Source organism: Canis lupus, chromosome 28 (assembly GCF_048164855.1).
Source record: "Canis lupus baileyi chromosome 28, mCanLup2.hap1, whole genome shotgun sequence".
Classification (NCBI taxonomy): Eukaryota; Metazoa; Chordata; class Mammalia; order Carnivora; family Canidae; genus Canis; species Canis lupus.
Window position 1 is genome coordinate 20,700,261 of NC_132865.1, and position 21,479 is coordinate 20,721,739.

The window sequence follows — 21,479 nt, forward strand, 5'->3', positions numbered from 1 at the left end:
ACAGTCTAAATCACTCTATGTATAGCTAACGCATTTTCTTAAATTTTCATGTATAGTATTAAGTAGTAAATGAATCTTTTTTAATAACAGCTTTTTCTGTATCAGAGAGCCACAACGTTTATTTGTAGTAGATATCAGGAGAGAAAAGCACCATAACTATTAGTTGAAACTGTAATCAATGCTTTAAAAAAATTTTTAGTACTTACTGAAATTTTTGAAAGTACTTTCAGAATTCACTAATGAAAAAATATTATAACAAGTTAAAAATGAATCAAATTCATTGGAGAAAGATCGAACTTTGAAGTCCTGGAAACTCAGGTAATCCTGAGAAATTCAACAAACCTGCTGAATACATTAGAACCCGGCTGGAAATATTAATGAATTTCATAGTGTTTATTGTTTTTTAATGTATCAAACTCTAGTAATAACTGATACATTGTCCTTGCCATCAGAAAGGTGAAAGGTGGCATTTCCTTTCTGCAATCAAAAGTTGTGAATATCAATATGTTCCTCGATTTTAGCACAACTATTTAGTCCTTAGTTTGAAAAAAAAATCCAGGACTTTTATCCTTGATATAACCGATGCTTTTTTTAGATACACTCAAACAAAATCCTAAAAGCTTTGCTTTCAGTGGTCAGAGGAAGCATTGTGTTGCAGTAAGAAGGGAAAAGACAAGTAATAAGGAGAATATGTAATATGAGCATCATTCAATATCACAGATGTCTCTGAATAAATTTATAAACAAACTATTTTATGTAGACACATAATATGATTTTTCTTCATCAGAATAGAGAACTAAATAATTAGATCTCAAATATATGTTTGCTATAATTAGTAAAACACTAGGTTTGCCTTTAAAAACATGGCTTTTTATAAGATGTAGGTGATAAAAAAAATCCTTCTCTACTTTGAAAAATATAATACTGATATTATAATGCATACTATAATGCATCTTGAGCCTTTTTATAAACTATAAGGTATAGTCATGGCTTGAAATTTTCAGTCTGTTTCCTAGCACACAAAAAGGCTAAAACTTTTATATGAACGTTTAGCCATTCACCTGGTGGAAGATTTTTCTATTATGGAGGCAAAAGTGCCCTTTACTTTGGGCCCCAAGATGCGTTCTTTTAAATGCTTCTTTTTGCAAACATCTTCCCAGAGTCACAATGCCGTGAAGGGGATAAATAAAGATGAAAGAGGATGAGAAAAATAAAAAAGACAACCAATTAGAGAAAATACTGGTGCCACTAAACGAAATGAAAACAAGGCTGGGCCACCCTGTAATATCCTGATAAAAATCACAAACTTCAGTTACTACCTGGTATTCTATGTGGATGATACAATCTTCAATTTGAGTGATGGACTTCATACACTGTCTGGGTGTTCGGCCTAAGTTCGATTTAGCCTCTGTAAAACCAAGTAAAAAAATGTTCATTAAATTTGGATAGAATTTGAATATCTTCTTAGGTTTCTTCCAATAAAATTAGCTTTTAGATTATGTAATGATTGTCTGGAATGTTCAGTAGTAACATTCTTGACAAAGGATGTTTCTCTCAGTTGGGCTCGTTTAATAGCAAAAATATGCTTTCTAACTACAGTCTGGTCTCTTACTTCTCCATGATTAAACATATTACAGACAATGTGGTTTTTACTAAAAGCTTGAATACTGAGTCAGATTTGAGATTGTTTCTATGACCTAAACATTATATCATACTTTATGTCCCCTCATGTTTGGAGACTAGAATCACAAAATGTGGCAGAAGGGAGCTTGCACATGATCTAGTCCAATTCCTTATTTCTATGTTTCAAAACTGAGATTCAATGAGGTCATGTGACTTGGCTGATCTCTCTCTGATAGTTGCTAAACTTGGACTAGAACCCAGATCTATAAATGCCTACAAAAGTCTCGTTCCATTACATCCCACCTCATTATTCTTTGCTTTTCACCTTCTAGTCAGTTTCTAAAAGCTTTTATCCCTTTGTCTACCCCCATGTCAAAATATTGATTCAAACTACACTAAGTTGAGATGTGTTATTTCCTATATATTGCTCATTTCTTTAAAGGTTAATGGCTGTAGTCAGGCAACTTGATCGTGTTCTTTTTTTTTTTTTTTCCTTAAAGATTTTATTTATTTATTCATGAGAGACATAGAGAGAGGCAGAGACTCAAGGAGAGAGAGAAGCAGGCTCCATGCAGGAAGCCTGATATGGGACTTGATCCCAGGACTCCAGAATCATCCCCTGGGCCGAAAGCAGGCACTAAACTGCTGAGCCATCCAGGGATCCCAATCATGTTCTTATTAAGAAAAGTGAACTTCACAGAATCGTTCTTTCATTACCTCTCCTTTCCTAGGACCAGTTCTTATAACTACCTCCTTCTACCCTGGACCCCTTCAGGTGGTTCTGCACACGGCAGCCCCAACACCAACAGATAGGAGTCATCTCTTATAGAAGACGCTCCCATGCTTTCCACTCTCTGGATAAAGACACACTACATACAAAGACTGCAAGGTCTGTCCTCTGCTTCTCTGGGCAGTTCTATCATCTACCTTGCTCCCTCTCACTCTCTCTGTGGTCTAGCTTTTTCTTTCATTTCTTTTCATGTGCTATTCTCCTTCCACCACAGGGAATTTGCACATTTTTTTTCTCCCCTCTTCACCTTCAGATATCAACTCAAGAATCACATCTTAGATAGCATCCCCTGATTACCTTGACTATACAATTTATTTTAAAAACTTACATAGAATTAGGTGCCTTTTACCTGTAGCACTGGTCACAACAGTAGTCTTATACTTTATTGGAATGAGTATTTTAATTATTTGATTAATATCCATTTATTATACTCTAAATTCCTCGAAGGCAGGGGTCATGTCTCATCTTATTCGCCACTGTATCCCAAATGCCTGGCATGAAGTAGAACCACAATGATATTTTTGAATGAAAATGTAAATGATCAGATTTATATTTTACTTAACATTTATTTAAAAATCATATTCTTATTCCAGTTATCTCATATTACCTGCCGCTCCCTAAGTCTGACATGACCTTCATATACGACATGTTCTTTTCCACATTCTCCATCTGATAAACTCTTATTCATTATTTAAGGTCAACACAAATATCTTGCTCTATAGTGAACTAATCTCTTCAGCCATAATGGATTAGAAGTTTGTTTTATGTGTAATAATGGTTTTATCTTATAACTATTCATTTTTTTCATTTTTTTATTCATTCATTCAGCAAATACTTATGAGCCCTACTCTGCTTGAGGTGCAATCTCTGACATCATGGAGCTTACATTCTAGTGGAGGTAGATACGCATTCTATAAACAAACATACAAGCGACTGACTACAACTGTGATAACAAACTACTCCAAAGTGCTTCTATAACTTAAAATTTATGGTTCTACGAGATTTAAGTGAACACTACTCATCTACATAGGCCACTGGACAGATGAACGATAGGAAAAAGTTCACCCTTTCAATTGCCTTTAAAAAAAAAAAAAGATTCATTTATTTATTTGAGAGAGAGAAAGTGAGCCCACGAGAGTCGGGGGAGGGGCAGAGGGAGAGAATCTTCCGTTGAGCATGGAGCCTGATTCAGGGCTCAATCTCATGACCCTGTGATTGTGACTTAAGCCAAAACCAAAAGTTGGACGCTCAACTGACTGAGCCACCTAGGCGCCCCCATCCTTTCAATTTCTTAAGCTTAAAATTTTGCAGAAGTGAATTTTCTATTTCTCAGCTTACACTACTCACTCCAAAGACAAATATGCAAGCCAAAAGAGCCAATGTGACTGAATTTCCACTAATCAAAAATAAAGAAAAGTAAAAGAAAGGAAAGTACCAGAGTTAGTGAGTCCATTCCCCACCACCCACCCCCAGAAAAGATGAGCTTACATCCTTTAACAATGATCTTTTCTCTTTCTAAGGAATATAAAGTATTGTCATGGAAAAACTATATGAGGAGGGCAAAGTCTAATCAAAGGAATGACCTCCCCCCCCCCCCAAAAAAAGGAATGACTCATCAGTAATAGAAATTCAAGAAGATAAGTATTTGGGTTGGGAAAATAGCTTAGGTTGAAAAGCAGAAATCTTTCCCAAGATACTCAAGTCACAATATATAGGTGACCACGTCTTCAAACTTAAAGGAGACTATGGCCAAAATTCACCTTAGGATACTCAGTGTAGCCACAGCCATAGGTACCTTTCCTGACTGTTCATATTCAAAATACTGTCATGTGTTCTAGCTTCTAGCATGAAAAACCCGTTTTTTAACAAATCAATGGTATCCTTCATTAATGAAACTAATTTAAAAAATCAGAATGTGTCACAAGTAATTGTATGCTTGATTTTTATTCTGGGCATTAAGTAGAAAAGGAAAGAAGCTCACTGAACTACAGAAATCCATCTCCACGTCCCTTATAATTAATGTTTTTCATCCACCCTTGTCATCAGTGAGGATCATTAAACAGCATTTATGAAGCATCCATCTGTATATGGCACTTTATAAATATTCCTCCCCTTGCCCCTGCCCCCTTTCCCAATCTACCATGTGTCTCTGTTTTATAAAATGCTAGGGAGCTCCAATGATCATAAATAATTAATGGTAAGAATGTAAAGCAGATGGATGAGATAACCTACTAGCATCTAAGAATCATAGGATGTTAAATTTACTGCTAATAATATAATTTAGCACAATTTGATAAGAAAATATCAAAGCATTTGATGAGGAAAATGATCTAATCATATTCCATCAACATTTTCTAAAATAAAAATGTGAAAATTGGGGACCACAGATGGACTGACTAAAAGCCTTTGAGTTCATGTGACTTGTACCAGATGATACAGTCTTGAAATAAATAATTTGGAAAGCAGTGTGGAAAAACCAACAAAAATTATAGTTATGATAGTAAAATAGGGAATTTCATTTTGGAGCCAAGGTGAAAATATTCATAAATAAAGGACACCTGTTGTTTTCACTGGAAGAACTAGTAGGTTTAAGAATAATGAAATTATGGGTTTTTCCCCCTTTTTTCAGTTCTTTTTTAATGTTGTTATATTATTTTCCCAATGTTCTTTCTTCAAGGGAAGAATCAATAATATTGGGTTTACATATGGTGATATATAAAGTATTCTTTTTCACTTTTACAAGGCTCACGTAGTCAGGATTATAGTCAAAGAGCATGTCAATGTAAAATAAGCTATTGCTATAAGATTCAGATTTGCAGTTTGGATTTTATTTCAGCTTAAGATCAAAATGTCCATAAGTAGAAACTATTTCCTAGAAGGTAGGAATATTCTTGGAGATGTATCTGAAGGAAAGCCAAAGTTATGATCTCATCTGCTTTGTGAATTTTGTTAATAATTACCATTTTTATCACCTACCACATGTTGGGTGATTATTTTTTTAAGATTTTATTTATTTATTCATGTGAGACACAGAGAGAGAGGCAGAGACATAGGTGGAGGGAGAAGCAGGCTCCCTGCAGGGAGCCCTAGGTGGGACTCAATCCAGGAACCCGGGATCAAGACCTGAGCCGAAGGCAGATGGTCAACCACTGAGCCACCCAGGTGCCCCGTGTTGGGTGATTATTATATGCAGCCACTGTGCTTATCTCTTAAATTTAATCTCAGAATGAAAATTTTCATTAATTCTCAACCCACCTAGGGATGAGTATATTGTCTTCGATTTATAAATAAACTGAGGCTTAGAAAGCTAAGTTCCTTGCTCAAGATGACATAACTAGTAAGTGCTGGTGCCAGGACTCCAATCCAGCATTATCTTAATGCAAAGCCCATGTCTTTAACCTCATAATAAGATGCTGGAGATTTTCCTTGAATGGCAGGATTTTGGATATCTCAGAATATTTAAGAAATAGAAAAATGGAACCAATATTGAGGAATATGTTTAACATGATATAGAAAAATAAAACTCAAATAATTCTTACACCATTATATCTATCCTTTCGCCTAAGTGGCATGTATATAATATATTAATTGTTATAATTTTCTTATGTATAGAGATGGTAGGGGTGGCAATTACTTTTGCAGTTCTAAATTTTAAAACTAAACATATTTTATTTTATTTATTTAAAAATATTTTATTTATTTTTAAAGATTTTATTTATTTATTCATGAGAGACACACACAGAGCGAGAGAAAGAGAGAGAGAGAGAGAGAGAGAGGCAGAGACACAGGCAGAGGGAGAAGCAGGCTCCATGCAGGGAGCCCGACGTGGGACTCCATCCCTGGTCTCCAGGATCTGGCCCTGGGCTGAAGGCGGCGCTAAACCGCTAAGCCACCAGGGCTGCCCTATTTTATTTTTTTTAAGAGAGAGAGCGAGCACAGGGAGAAGCAGATACCCCACTGAGCAGAGAGCCTGACGCAGGGCTCAATCTCAAGACCCCAGGGTCATGACCTAAACCAAAGGCAGACGCTTAACCGACTGAACCATTCAGGTGCCCTCTAACAAATTTTCATTAAGTGACTTTCAAAAGTAATGTCATTAGCCTTAGTAGCTGAGACGTATAGTCAGGATAGATGCTTTAAAAATATAAAATTCATAGCACTTGGAAGGGCAACATTAGTGGGTTTAAGTGATTTTCCTAGTGTCCATTCAGCAGCAGGGCTAGAGGCTAATTCTCTCGTTCCTGAGTCTATATTTTTCCACTAGACCTTGCTACCTTAGGGCACCAAAAATAAATACAAAATAACAACAATGGAAGAGAAAAAGTGAAGCAAGAGCAATAGGACTCTCTCATACTTAGTTAAACCTATAAACACTGATGAGTTGAACCTAATAATGATTCCTGAATACAACATAAATCTGTAATTTTTCCTATTCCAATTATGGTCAGAATGGGAAAAGATCATAAATTACAGATAACACATACAGATTTAGATACATTATTCCTTTCTCCTTCCTTTCCTCCCTTCCTTTCAAAACAATGTGTCACTTAGTTATCACTATATACTGAGGGCAGGGTATACAAAATTAAGTAAAGTGGCCCTTCCTCTCAAGGATTGCAAAGAATATTACAAGAATTTGTGGATTTGTGCTTTTAGCATATGTCTTATAGGCTCAGATAATATTATGGACTTAAATAATTCTTTAACTGGCACCTAATTAATGCTTTCTACATGATTTAAGCATATTGGTGGGAAGGAAAAGTATAAAATACCAGCAAATGACACAGATATCTTAATTCAAGGGGCTTTGTAGAATGTGATGTTATATATGTAAGCTATAGCCTTGGCCACCATTTGCAATTTTAAAAACTCTTTGGAGTCTTAAATGAATTAATGAATTTAGTGGGTTATTTCATTAATTCATTTGACAAATATTTGAGCACCTACAACTTTATCAAACACTGTGTTCCAAATGTTATGAAATAGCTGCAAGAAAATGGTTCCCTAAATTTAAAGAAAGGAAAAAGACAAAACCTTTACTATTCTACTTCAGCTGCCCATGTCTGAAGTTTATTATTAAGTATTTTGCTGGGCCAGAATGAAACCAGAAGCCAAGTTAAAGAAGTAACTTTTTAATAGCTTCTAAGCTTTTTACATGCACTCTTTCTATAAAGCCTAATGGTAATGCTCTCCTTAGATTTAGAGAAAAAAAAAAAAAAACCTAAGATTCCAAATTTAAAATGACATTTATCTCAAAAGTAAATTAATATTTAATGGTAGTCTAATTAGTAATTGTGATTTTATGAACTGAAGACATTTAGCATGGGAGCCCCTAGACACATTTGTTCTAAGCCATACAGACTACAGAACAGGACTAAGGACAGACCATCTCTTCTCAAATGTTAGTTTACTGTTGTATTTCAGAATCGAACCTTCTAAATACCACTTTATCATTCTGGTATTATCTTACTGGAAGATAATGCTTTTCATTTGTGAAAAGCAGGACAATGAATTCAAGAGATCCAGTCACATGGGAACTTTCAAAGGATTAAAAGCAACTATAATGTGATCTAGGTGGTAATTGTGAAAGAAAAAAAGAGCACAATACTTCACTGTAATATGCTTTACATAATAAATATTGAAATTATTATATCTGACAAACCTCCACAAATATATCAATTGGCATGTCAAGAGTTATTATCATTTCAGAGGGGTTTTTTTGTTAATAATCTGAAGTGATAAAACAGCTCTTATAAATAAGCACAAAAGAAATCAATATGCAAAAGGAAAGGAACTTCTTAAAGAACACAGTCTTGTTTTTAGAGGTTATTTTAGAGGTTAGAAAGGAGGCATGAATAGAGGAAGAAACATGAATATAGGAAGGAGACAGAGAGAAAAGATGGATGACAACAAAAAAGAGGAAGGAAGGAAGGAAGGAAGGAAGGAAGGAAGGAAGGAAGGAAGGAAGGAAGGAAGGAAGGAAGGAAGGAAGGAAGGAAGGAGAAAGAAGAAAGAAAGAAAAAGAAAGAAAGAAGAAAGAAAGAAAGAAAGAAAGAAAGAAAGAAAGAAAGAAAGAAAGAAAGAAAGAGGAAAGAAAGAGAAAGAAAGAAAGAAAGAAAGAAAGAAAGAAAGAAAGAAAGAAAGAAAGAGAGGAAGAGAAAGAAAAAAAAGAAAGGAATAAGGGGGAAAATTCTGTCTGGGAAAAGTGGGCGTGAGAAAGCATTTAAAGCCACATTAGATAGACACTTACAAAAATAATGTTCTACATTTGTATAATATTTTCTATTTTGTACATAAAGAAAGAAATGCCTTCAATAAAGAACAATTCCTATGGACAGAAACAAGTCATAGTGCATTCAAATTCCTTCACTAGGATGTACCTGGGAGATACTCATCTGAGTCAAAATAGACATTGGACTCCACAGATGGCTTGCATGTTTATATATGGTTAGTTGGAGGCTGATGTTGGTTGTAAGTGCATATTTCTAGAATTTAAACCATACTGCTTTTGCAACTTAGTGTTTCCTAAAGTAATTCATGCAATAATAATCCAGACCTGCACTGTCTCATATGGTAGCCACTAGCCACGTATAGATATTTACATTTAAAATTTAATCTCTCAGCCTCAAAAGTCACATTTCGAGGGTTCAATAACTTATATGGCTAGTGCCTGCTGAATTAAACAGCACTGATACAGAAAATGTTCATCATATCGGTTCCACTGGAAAGCACTGGTCTAGACAACTCTCCTACGAACTTATGAAGCTGAGTTCTATTCAGAAAATAGGGATGAGAGAAAAATTCTGTTGGTAGCACCATGTTTTTCCTTATCTGTATCTCATTCCACCAGTGGCCTCTATTCTTACCAGTGGTAGCCTCTTAACCTCCACTTACAAACTGTTCCATCCCAAATTCTAGCACCATTCTAGCCCTTGTCAAGAAGCACGTAAAGAGTGTATGAGGGTAAAATAGTGCAGGGCCATGGCCTGGCGGTTTATCATCAGGCTGGTCCTACTCTAGTCTCACTCTGCTCCACCCTGGGCTGCAGTTCTTGGCAGCTGCACTCCTGCTGCTGTTCTGTGACCTGGAACCTGACTTATGTCCTGGTTCCATCCATTCCTTCACTCACTGACACAACAAATTAACAATGAGCACTAACTATGTGCATGGCCATGGATAAAGCAGTGAATAAGGCTAGCCTCTGCCTTATTGAGTTTACATTCTCACACAGCAAAGCTACACAAGAAAATGACCCACAATTTAGAATTGGGGTAAGTGCTGCAAAGGAGAATATAAGGTATTGAGAAAGAGAATAATGGAGAGACTCAGTCTATTCTGGGTGCCCAAGAAGACTTCTTTGAGCAAGCGATTTTTGACCTGAAATCAGAGAAATGAGTAAGAGTTAAGTAGGCAAAAGTGGGAAGAGAGAGCATCCCAAACAACCACCTGTGCATACTTTGTGGCAAGGAATATCAGGCACTTTGGATAAACTGAAAGAAAGCCAGAAATCATAGCAGACAATGAGGCATGAATGGCCTGAAATGAGGCAGGTGGCAGGGGCCAGGCTGACCAGAGCCTCTATAAACAACAACCCTATACTAGTGATGCTTTGGAAAATGAAGAAGGAATATGGTAACTCCCGAGTTAAAGATTTAGTTATCATAAGAAAAGTAGAAAATCATTTAAGGGGCTTAGGTAGATGAGTGATATGATCAGATTTATTTTTTCTAAAAAAAAAAAAGATAAGGGCAAAATGGATTGAGAGGACAAGAAAAGAAGCTGAAAGTCCAGTTAATAAGCTTTTGTGGAATTCCATAAAGAGGTATTAGCAGTTTGGTGATGGCACAGTGAAGGGTCCTATCTACTGTGCCTGAAACCCTGCATTTATAATGTGACAATCACATGGCTTTCCTGACAACAGACACTCATGTCTAAACTAGTCTGGACTCCTGCTAGCTTAATACAATAAACTTCTTTCTAAACTCTTAAGTATCCACACACACAAACTATAGCATTTGAGCCTATGGGGCTGGATCTTCTTAATCCTGCCTGCCCCATCTGTCCCTACTTGTCTAAATCTCCAAATAGTGCCTGTTTCTTGACTCCTCTCCCCATAATTTGGCCAGGACTTCCCCTAGTACTCCATAAATCTAACTTCCTACCCACTTAGATTGCCATGTGCCATTCATCTCTGGTCTTTCCAGATGCTATGTGTGCCTACCTGAATGATTTCCTCTTAGGACCAGCATACCTGGACCCTGACATGGCTGAGTGCCCACTGTTAGAAAGTAGGAGGAAGAAGTAGAAAAAGAAGCAAAGAACTCAAGACCTGGAGTCTGCAAAACAAACAAACAACAACAACAACAAAAACAGGTGACCAGAAGCAGAGCATAAAGGTATCTCTGGGTAATAACGGCAGCATAATGTCTCAATGCCCCTACTTTAGCACACCACAGATCACATGCGGCTCCTCACTCCAGAAGTGTCACCCTCACCCTTTCACTTCCAGCAGCTTTGCCTTTTTGCCCATTGCTTTCCTTTACAAATAGTTCATAAAGAATCACCAGTCATCTGGACCTAGGGCAGATTCACTGCCTTTGCCACTAAAGAGGAATCTGGGGGTTCTTGTTTGTTTCTAGATAGACTATAAGCACTGTGAGGTTAATAACCAATTTTGTTTAACCTGGTGACCTAGAAGAGTGCTTTACCTATGAAAAGTACTTAATAAATATTTGCTAAGCCACCTGACTTTAAAATGCTGGCTACGATTTTGAGACAGTTGGAAAATAAGAAAGCAATAAGTCCTTTTAGAGAAAGAACTACTGCTTTGTTTAGGGGGGAAAAAAAACATAATGGACAGGTTTGGCTATTACAGGCAAGTCCCTTTGTGGACCTGCACACCAATCCACTGTACTTTGAGAAAGGACAGAGGGAAAATTCTGGATAAAGAGATGTGAGGAAGGGTCTAGGAGCAGAGAAAGGCCTAGCAAATGGCTTGTATCTAGGCCTCAGAGAGATCCAGGCAGTGAGCAAACCCCTACAGTGAGAAATGGTAAAGACACTTCTAGAAGCATTGACAACTAATATTCAATTAGAATTAGTTTCTTGTTTATTGGTAGAATTTCCACCCTTTATCCCAAAGCACTCAGCTAGAGTCTGTTATGTACATGAGCCTTTCACCAGAGATGCTTTAGGGAGTGAAGGAAGACTGTACTAGTCTCAGAAGTCTGGATGGAGAGCCAATTAGAAGACAGGGGTGAGGTGGGGAGATGCTATGCATAGAATAGATTAACTGGAGAGTGAATGTAATTCAAACCCTTTCCTCTCTAATTTATTCTGGAGGAAGATGACTACAGCAGGAAAGGGCTAATTGTCTAAATTTATGCTTCACTTTTATAAGAGAGAACTGTCACTGGGAAACTCTTGTAAACTCAGGGATTGCATTTCCCAGCCCCACCCCTGCATCTAGGGGGGGCATCTGACTAGTTTTTATCAGCGGATTATAAACAGAAGTGTTGCTGTCATCATCTCTGAGCCAAGATGTTTAAGAAGTAGATGTGCCTTTTCAATTCTCCCTTTCTCCCCCACATAAACACCACTCCTCATTTGATATGTGGCTGAGAAACTCATATTTTGTCAAGCCACTAACATTTCGGTTTGTTATAGCAGCTAGCATCATCCTAACTTATTCTGGAGCTGATACCTTGATGTGGGTGCTGCCTTTATAAAAATGTAAATATGTAGCGTGGCATCAGTCAGGAGACAGACAGAAGACTGGAGGCCTGGAACCTTCTTAGGCCTTGGCAAAACTGCACTAACTCTAGAGGAAATGGCTAGAATGAGCCAGAACGCTAGTGTGTGATGGTTGCTTCTCACTGTCTACAGCATGATGTTACAAGATAATGGATGAGCCCAGGAAAGAATTTGCTGGTTTGAGAAGAGAAATAAGGGTGAATAGCCAAACTCTAGAAATCCAAGACTATGGAGCTACAACAGTACATTGCTTCAGGGACTCTAATAATGAGAAATAACGTTGAAAACAGCTTTGAATAACAGATACCCATTTTTGACAAAATGAATTAGCCTTTCAACAAAGGTCTGATTAATGAAGTCACCCAACCCCCCCATGGCTATTCTTTCAGATAACCTCAAAGTAACCACTTGAGACATGGTGGTTGAGACATGAGCAAAGAAATGAAGCAGGTTCAAGAATTATGAATAGGAAAGAATTTTCAGCAAAGGAAATACATTAAAAACCTATGAAAATTTTGAGGGAATTGTATTGTCAAAGAAATCAGGATCCTGGCCTAAGGAAAAAGGAAAAAAAAAAAAAAACAGTGACTATAAAACAACCTCTAAGGCACCCAAACTTGGACCACAAGAAGGGTGCTGAGAAGTAATATAATTCTCAAGAAGGGCATGTTTCCCAACATCTATTTTGGATGTGGCCATCGTGAGAAATGGGTAGGGAAGAACCACTCAGAGGGTGACCAGGGCTACAGATAATAATGAACAAAGGACTTATTCCAAGACAGCAAAACCAGAGTCTGAAAAAAAGAATTCCCCCTACTGCCAGGGCAGGAGGTCTTAGCATTGTCTAGCAGAGTTTCTTCCACGTTATAGGCCAACAACTGCTCTCTACCTCCCATTCTTCCCTTTTCCAAAGGGGAATTTTTAAATGCAATTATTCTATACTTGGTCCATCATGTCGTGAGAGGCCAATAGCCTGTCTCTCAGTATAAAGGTTTCTGGACAATGAGGAGCCATATCCAGACTTAATGGGGAGGACTTAGCATCATTACCCTTACAGCCTGGACTTCGAGATGAATGCAATGACCAGGGGGATTCAGGAGTCTCCTGGGGCTGAGATTGTGCTACATGTGGCCAGAGAGGCAGAATGTATTTAGCAAAATTTTGCTTCTCCTTCCATGATACAGAAATGTTGCTGGGGAGTGGCTAACCAGCCAGATGTTATATACTCCAGCCCTCTTTATATATAGATGGAGTGATGTGATTCTCTTGCCAACAGAATGTGAATGGAAGCAACAAGGTGTGTCACTTCTTGGTTCTCTCTGTTTTTTTCTCTTCCACAACTGCCAACTAGATGCAGAGAATTCCAAATCCCTAGAACTCAACAAGAATACAGGTCCCCAAATCATCGCACAAAACACCCACATGCACACTGGACTCTCATATGAGCAAGAAATAAACTTCTATTCCATTAATCACTGAAATACAGAGTTTTATTACAGAAGCTCAAGTTACCACAAATAAGACAATGACCCCTGAAGAAGAAAGAGTGGGGGTCCAAGTCTGTTATTCCAACCCAGGTTGAAAACTGAAAGACTTAGGGACACTTAGGTTAACAAATGCTTGCCATGGAGAATTCACACCCTCCTCTTCTTCACCATTCTGTTAAGGTAAGTCCTGGACCTCATCCTACATAACTAGTCTCCTGGCTTCAATCTTTTTTCCTCTTATCATCCATCTTCCTCATGCTAGCTCAGAGACCGTCCCTCACAAAAAGTGGACCATGTCACTTTATTTAAAACTGCAGTTAACCCCCACCGCCTGTCCCACAAGATAATATCCAAGTGATGTAGCACAACACACAACACCTTTCCTAATTGTCAAACTTCTTCAACCTCATCTCCCCTCATTTTCCTGTAACTGCCAACACTGAGCCCCAATTACCAGCCAAACCCTTTTTATGACACTGCTTTGCAAATGCTATTCCCTTTGTCTAGAATGTTCTCTACCTGCCTCCTATTTAGCCTGGAGAATGCTTACTTGTCTCTTAAAAACTAGCTTAGTGGTCACTTCATCTGTGAAATCCTGTCTGTCACTCCCACATAGGAAACAGAGCCCTGACATTTATGATCATATCAACCAGCCTCACGTACTGTGCCTACTATTGGGAGTGTTTCTGTAACTCAGTTATCAACATGATCTGATTTTGTTGCTGTTTATTTTCTTTGTTATTCGGTCAGCCTCTAAATGGATCTTCTTACTAAAAACTTTGAGAGTTTTGCTTTTTCAAAACAGTCCAATGATGCATTTGAACGAGACTGGCTCCTTTCAGTGAGAGACTATAGCCATAAGATTAATCCAGTCTTTGGGTGAATTCTCTACAATTGTGAAATATTTGGAAGGCAAGGTCCAGGAATACCAGAAACCCCAGAATGAGTACAGAAATCCTGAGCCCCCTAAGTTTCATGCTACTGATCAGATACATATATACATGAAAAACTTTCTTGTATCTGTGATGAGATCCTAACCCTGTCATACAAAGAATATTTTCTACATTGCCATTTCCTAGGAAAACACCTACCATATTTGGAACTTCAAGATTTGCTCACCATTTTGGAGAGTCATGTCACCAACCATTATGCTGCTCATATAAACTCATTCACTAATACACTACACCCACATGTTTGCAATTGTAGCTGTCACACAAAATGGATATATTTACTTCATTCTTAGTTCAAAAATGCCAAGTGTACAAAAGTGTCACCAATATTCAGCTGAATGTCTTCTCTTAAATCCAAATTTACGCATTTTAAGTAGCAAGCCTCAATACCCTTTAGCGTAGTTATGCCTGAGCACACACAAACTCATATACCTACAACTTTATCATAAGCAGTTTTCCTTTTATTTCTGGCTTCTATTACAAAGAACGTATTGATTTTTCAAATGTTACATATGAAGATAGGTTATATTTTCTACAAATATCATTTCAGGGAAATAAAAGGGACATTACAAAACCCTGCTTACAGAAAGGGGACACTGGGTCTGACTGAGAGTCACGATTAAATACATCTAGGAACTCAAAGCAATCACATTTTTTTTTTCCTCTCAGGATGCTTCTGTTAGGCAACTACTCCATTGAATTGCCATCCTGCTCTGCCAACAGCATTTGTGACATTTTGTTATGATTTACTTGTCTGCATGTGCAGGCTGTGAGTGCATGCTGTCTGATTCATATTTATGTCCCCAACACCTAGCTCGGGGCTTGGCAACGATGAAGGAGCTCAGTAGATATCCTGAGGATGAAACACCAACTGAGAATCCTCAGGAGGTAGGCAGTCCCTGGCTCTCCTTATAGATCTCTGAATCAATTATTCTCTATTTTGCCTATACCAGTATTATTAAGCTTTTTTCATTCTGCCTAACATCGAAGTGAGTTAGGCACAAACTCTCAATTCTCTCTCTTTCCTGTAGGCCCAGGAAGTACCATGATCACCTCTGTATCCCCACAGAGCCTTGCACAGAAGAAGCAGTCAATAAATATTATTTAAATCAAATTATTCCCCAGGAATATTGCCATACATAATGGTTATGCTTTTGAGTACTAATATTACTATACGTCAGGTATATTACTGATTTTTAAAAAGGGCATTTGTGGATTGGGCTAGAGACCTAAACATCAAAAAAGTACTGCTTCTCTAAATGCATTACAAGTTTCAAAAAAACCAAACCTTTAAAATCAACTTATAAGCTATAACCCAATTGTAGGTGGAGGGTTGTCTATACAATATGTGACTAAGCCTATGAGACTTAACATCTGTGGGAAAATTAAAATGTCAATCATGAGGATATATCTAAATATTTCATTATATGGCATCCTGCAGGGACTATTTGTCCATTTTACCTTCCAAATTTAATCCAGATGGTGTTTTTCACATAAACAGGAGCAGTGGCTATTTAGAAAGAACTTTGCCTCAAATATCATATAAGGTTTTCTTGATGAAAGTCTCAGTAATTTATAATTTGATTTATGCTTTCACAATTATATTATAGCTGTCACTTAATAAAATAAATGCATTCTAGGAGCACCTGGGTGGCTTAGTGGTTGAGCGACCCAGGTCGCTCTGCCTTCAGCTCAGGGTGTGATTCCGGGGTCCTAGGATAGAGTCCTGCATCAGACTCCCCTCAAGCAGCCTAGCCTGCTTCTCCCTCTGCCTGTGTCTCTGCCTCTCTCTGTGTCCCTCATGTATAAATAAATAAAATCTTTTAAAAAATGCATTTGAGACAATATACTAGAAAGTAAATCTGTTACGTGACTGTATTCCAATTTCTATTAATATATAGGAGAACATTTCACAGAGGGAAAAATGGGGACATGGGTAAGAGATAATTATATTGAAAAACTAATCATTTTTCTTTTAACATATGAATATATACTTCTAAAAATAATAAATTAAAAATAGTTATAATACTTTATTCAAAATAATTCACAAAGTTTTTAAAAACTGGAAATGAAAATAAGCTATCATTAGAAACTGGCCAGTCGGTCATCCGTCCCAGCCAGCTTTATTCTGTGGTCACTGTAAGAGCAGTACTTCCTAATGTTTTAGCATTCTGATAAAAGTCTACCCAACTTTTAAAGATCAGCCTCCAACTAATCTAGCTTCCTATTTCAAATTTATGTTGAAAGTTTTTGGGTTTTCACCTACTGGAAGTCCCTTCTTCTGACCTTCTCCAAGCATCCCTGTAATCATAACTATGGTCATATCCTTTAATGGGAAGACAGAGCTTCAAAAAAAACTAGAAGCTGCAAACATCTTTTCTTATTCCGTCTGGGATAACACTTAATACTTCTTAATATCACAGTAGTTAAGTAGAGCCAGAATGCCTTAGCTCAAGTTTGTACCATCTACTTCCTATGTGACTTTCCACAAGGAAAGTCTCTGTACTTGAATTTTCATTTCTGTGTGAAGAAGAGGATTAGTGATAGCTGCCTCTTAGGGTGGTTGTGAGAATATTTAATATTTGTACAACACTGGAAATATTTCCTGGCCAAAGTGCTTGCTATAATAATAATAGTAAAAAGAAATTTATTTTGTTTATATAAGTAATAATATAATCACTAAAATATAAATATGTATATTTTAATTTAATTTCAATTTAGAAAATAATCACTTTAATAAAAGTTGTTATTGTTTTTTAATAATTCCCCAATTCACAGACTATGACAAATTTTCATGAGCATCTTCATGATTTGCCTTAATTTATCAAGCATGAAATTGCTAAATGCTTGTCTATATCCCAGAGATCCCTAACTATATATGTGATTCTTTGATTAGTTCTATATTCAAAGTTTATTCTCTATACTGTAAAAAAAAATCCTTGAGGGGCAAGGACTATGTCTTCTATCTATCTGTCTTACACTGGTTACATTTTAATCAAGTACTCTTCTCCATATACACACTTAACCAGTAATGAATGAATTAATAAATGAGAAAATAGATACATGATACTAAATCACAGTATAAATAGGTACAATTCAACCTACAGGAATAGGTACTTTTCCCTTAAAGATAATATGGTAGGGGGAAAAAAAAGATTATACGATAAGATTTGACTTACACAGGCCAATGAGTTTCTGGTCCCACACACTGGACCTTCTGCCCGACAATCTGGACTTGTAGTAAAGAGTTGGTGGGAATTTATATTTAAGAAGCACAAGGAGGAAACAATCACTGGACAAAAATGGGCTACAGATCTAGAGTATAACTAAAAAATTTAAGACTGAGCTGCTCCATAAAGTTTATCTTATCATTTTGGGAGTAACAAGGTCGTAAGTTCTTACCTTAAAAAGTACTCTAAAAAAATACTAAACTTTAAGAAATATCACTTATAATACATGTTTACTCTTCTCTGAAGCCTTTGTGAAAATAATAGGCATTGTGACTTTATGCAAAATCCACTTGGTGAATATAAGCAAATCTCAGATAAATTACATTCTGAAGTAAACAGAGTATCTTAACCTTATGTATTTACCTTAAAATGTACAGGAGAAGATGTCCTATCAACTTTAAGGAATTTAGTCTCTAAGGGATAAAAACATTTCAAATAACTAATTACTTCTTTATAATCATCAAGAAAAAAATGCATTAGGTTAGAATGAAATACATTTTGGAGCTTTCCTAGATTTTACCAGTAATTTGGTCTATTTCCATAATACGTATACACATATCCCAGTCTCTCTAGAACACCATTTCAAAATGCCAGACATAAATTTAAAAAAAAAAAGTATTTTTTCCATGCTTAATGAAGATTTCTCACAGATATACAGGCAGGTATGCAAAAAAACACGGACGGATATTATTTTGAGTTGCCAAGACATAACACTGAAAGCAGATCCTGCCATTGCATTTTTCTAGCTGTCTCACTTTTTTTACCATCCTGGAAATGAGAAGCGTGAGTCCACATTCACAGTGGCTCCATGGTGCCAACAGGGAAACTTTAAAAGCCAAACAGCAAGGATTAGATAAGATAATAATAATTTTCACTACTCCCATCTGAATATTCAATAAACATGTATGCCTGGAAAGTTAAACTGTGGGATTTAGAGAAAAGTGAAATTGGAAATAGTTTAAGCTGACACATGGACTGATTCTACTTAGAAAAACATCAGAGAAAAAGAAAAGACAGACGCTAGAATTCTCAAAGTGGCAGGCAATGGAGTTATTTTTTGGAGTCGGTGTGTGTATATGAGGGAGATTTGGAAGCGCTACCCGGGAGAAGGGATGGTGAAGGTTAAAAGGAGGAAGAAAGCAAAGAGAACTGCCAACTGATTCACTCCTTTCTCCAAGAGTCTGAGCTGTGCCAGAAAAGGAAAAAGAGTGCATTAGACCGAATTCTATTCATGGTAAACAACTGGTCTGAACCTGACAGCAAGAGGGAGGGCATTAGAGTATTTACTTTGAGGAGGCATATTCATTCTTTTAGGTGAAGAGCATAGTTTTTATGCAGTGGAGAAAAAAGTTATTTATACACTGTACCCTCGATATTCTCAGAAAGTCTAAGCAGCCACGCAAGAAGTCTAAGCAGCCACGCAAGGTAGCACATTATTTATGCCCTACATTAAACACACCACCTCTAGCAGCAATTAAATGCACATATACATACATAATGGGCCAGATTATTCAACTGTTTAAATATTGGTTAATCTAAGAATCAAGAACTCTTTAGTTTAGATGTCTTTCGATCTAATTCATGTCTTACCAGTAAGCTTTGGGCAACTTTATATTTATTCTCTCTCTCTCTCTCTCTCTTTCTCTCTCTCTCTCACACACACCCTCTAAAGATTGAAATAAAGTAAAACTTTATATATATGTATGTGTGTGTGTGTGTATTTTAATGTTACCCTCTTTTTTGAAAATCTTTCCTGGAAGTTATATGGTATTGACAAGTTGGCCTTTAGATTTTTGACCAGAATTCACCTTTCTCTTGTCTTATGAAATGTAACATCTCAATTGATATTTATTGATAAACATACCAAGAGGCCACTGTCCCACACAATGGCACATATTTACAAACAATAACAAATTCCTACTTCTCTTTTGAGCTGAGCTTAAAAAAAAAAAATCAAATCCCAGCAAAATCCAAAAACCAACGCAAAAAAAAAAACAGAAATGCGAAATGCTATTTAAAATATTGACATTATTGCATAACTTGATTAGAAGGAATGTTGAACCTGCATGAAATCAGCCCAGCGTACATCCGTGCATCCTCAGTTTTTCAGTGTAATCTTGTATCTACGGTTATCTCACTTGTGCAGTCCTACATGATGTATAAAGGGCATGTCTGTGCACATTGCACACTGACAATTTTTATGAATGAACACACAAAAAAATTGCTTATAATTCTAGAAAATGGATGGCAGCACACTGTTTTGCAAACGGTCATTAAGCCCTGGAAGCAAACGATGAGGGGAAATGGTCGGTGTCTTCTGGAGCCATTCGGGGCAATGGTATTCTCAGGTCTTGCAGCAAGCAGAGTGTGTTGCCAACAGCCATGAAGCCCTGTCCTTAGAGACTCCTTCTCCCTCTCGGGGACCCTGCTACGGACCGGAGACCGCGCACCTCGCGGGGGCTAAAATGCATGCACGTCTCCGCGCTCCGAGGACTGCCCGTGCCTCCGACACAGCACACTCCCCGAATCCGGTCCCACAAGTGTGTGCATGTGAGTGTGGCATGCACCAACAACGGAACAGAAGGCAACACGAGCTCGTCTCCTGGAAATCCCGTTCCCCATCCCTTCCCAGGCAGGCTGCTCGGAACCTTGTCGGGGGCTGACACGGGAGCGCCTTCCCCACGGGGACGGAGCCTTCCTCGCATTAGCAGCCCTCTCGGGGCTCCGTCGGCTGCAGCTTTGTGCGCGAGTCCACTCGGCGCCATATGGCGGTGTCCAATTCCTTTGGCAACTCCCGTCTGGCTGGGCTGCCCGCGGCGATCCGTTCTTAAGGGAAGACCCCCTCACTTACCTGCTCCCACCGACCCCGCTGGCCGGCGGCACGGCTCGGGCGCCACGCAGGGTCGTGGGATCCCCCGCTCCCTCCGGGGCTCCTCTCCCCGCGACGGTCCCCTTCGCCAATGATCTGTGGCTGGCGGTCCCCCTCCCCTCGGCGGAGAGGAGGGTCTCCCCGGCGGGCGGCAGCTCCCGGCGTCTCCCCCCGTCCTCACATCCCTGACTCCCTTCACCGTCTCCAGCGCGAAAGCCCCGGGGGAGGCGGCGGGAGGACGCGAGGGGATCCTTAAAAAGAACAATAATCTTCATCGATCTTCGCCCCCTTCCCCACGCGGGGCCCCATCCCCCCGCCGCCGCCGCCGCCGCCGCCCAGACCGGAGAGGGCTGGCATAGAAAAGGGAGGAAAAAAAAAAGAAAAAAAAAAAATCGAGCGGGGCTGAGCTCGCCGCGCGCGGAAGGAGCCGGGAAGGCGAGCGGCGCGGGCCGGAGAGTTGCCGCTCGCTCGGGCCGCGGGCGGAGAGGTGGCGGCGCCCGCGGGGGCGGGGGCGGGGTGCGCGGTGGGCGTGGGGTGCCGGGGGGGCGTGGGTCTGTGGCGGAGCCGGGGACAGGCTGCGCGCGGGAGGCGAGGCAGGGCGCTCGGGGGCGCCGGGCCGGCGCGCACACCCGCCCGCGGCCACCCCGCCTCGCGCTCCGCCTCCTCCCGCGCTCCGCGCACCCGCGGGCTGGAGGGGCCGCCGCCGCCGCCGCCGCCTCTGCTCCTCCACCTCCTCCTCCTCCTCCTCCTCCTCCTCCTCCTCCTCCTCCTCCTCCC

The 21,479-nt window shown here is 38.9% G+C and overlaps 1 protein-coding gene across 2 annotated transcripts in view; it reads right to left on the reverse strand.

The window, feature by feature from the left end:
- KCNB2 (potassium voltage-gated channel subfamily B member 2) overlaps nucleotides 1-21,190 on the reverse strand; it is a 384,754-nt gene extending 363,564 nt beyond the window's left edge. Inside the window, exons 1-2 of one of the 2 annotated variants that reach the window (XM_072804260.1) lie at nucleotides 20,685-21,190; nucleotides 1,320-1,408 (exon numbers count right to left, since the gene is read on the reverse strand). The gene's annotated coding sequence lies outside the window, so the exon portion shown is untranslated. The remainder of the gene's footprint in view (nucleotides 1-1,319; nucleotides 1,409-20,684) is intronic. The other variant, XM_072804261.1, reaches the window with a different exon arrangement.
- Nucleotides 21,191-21,479: the final 289 nt, after the last annotated feature.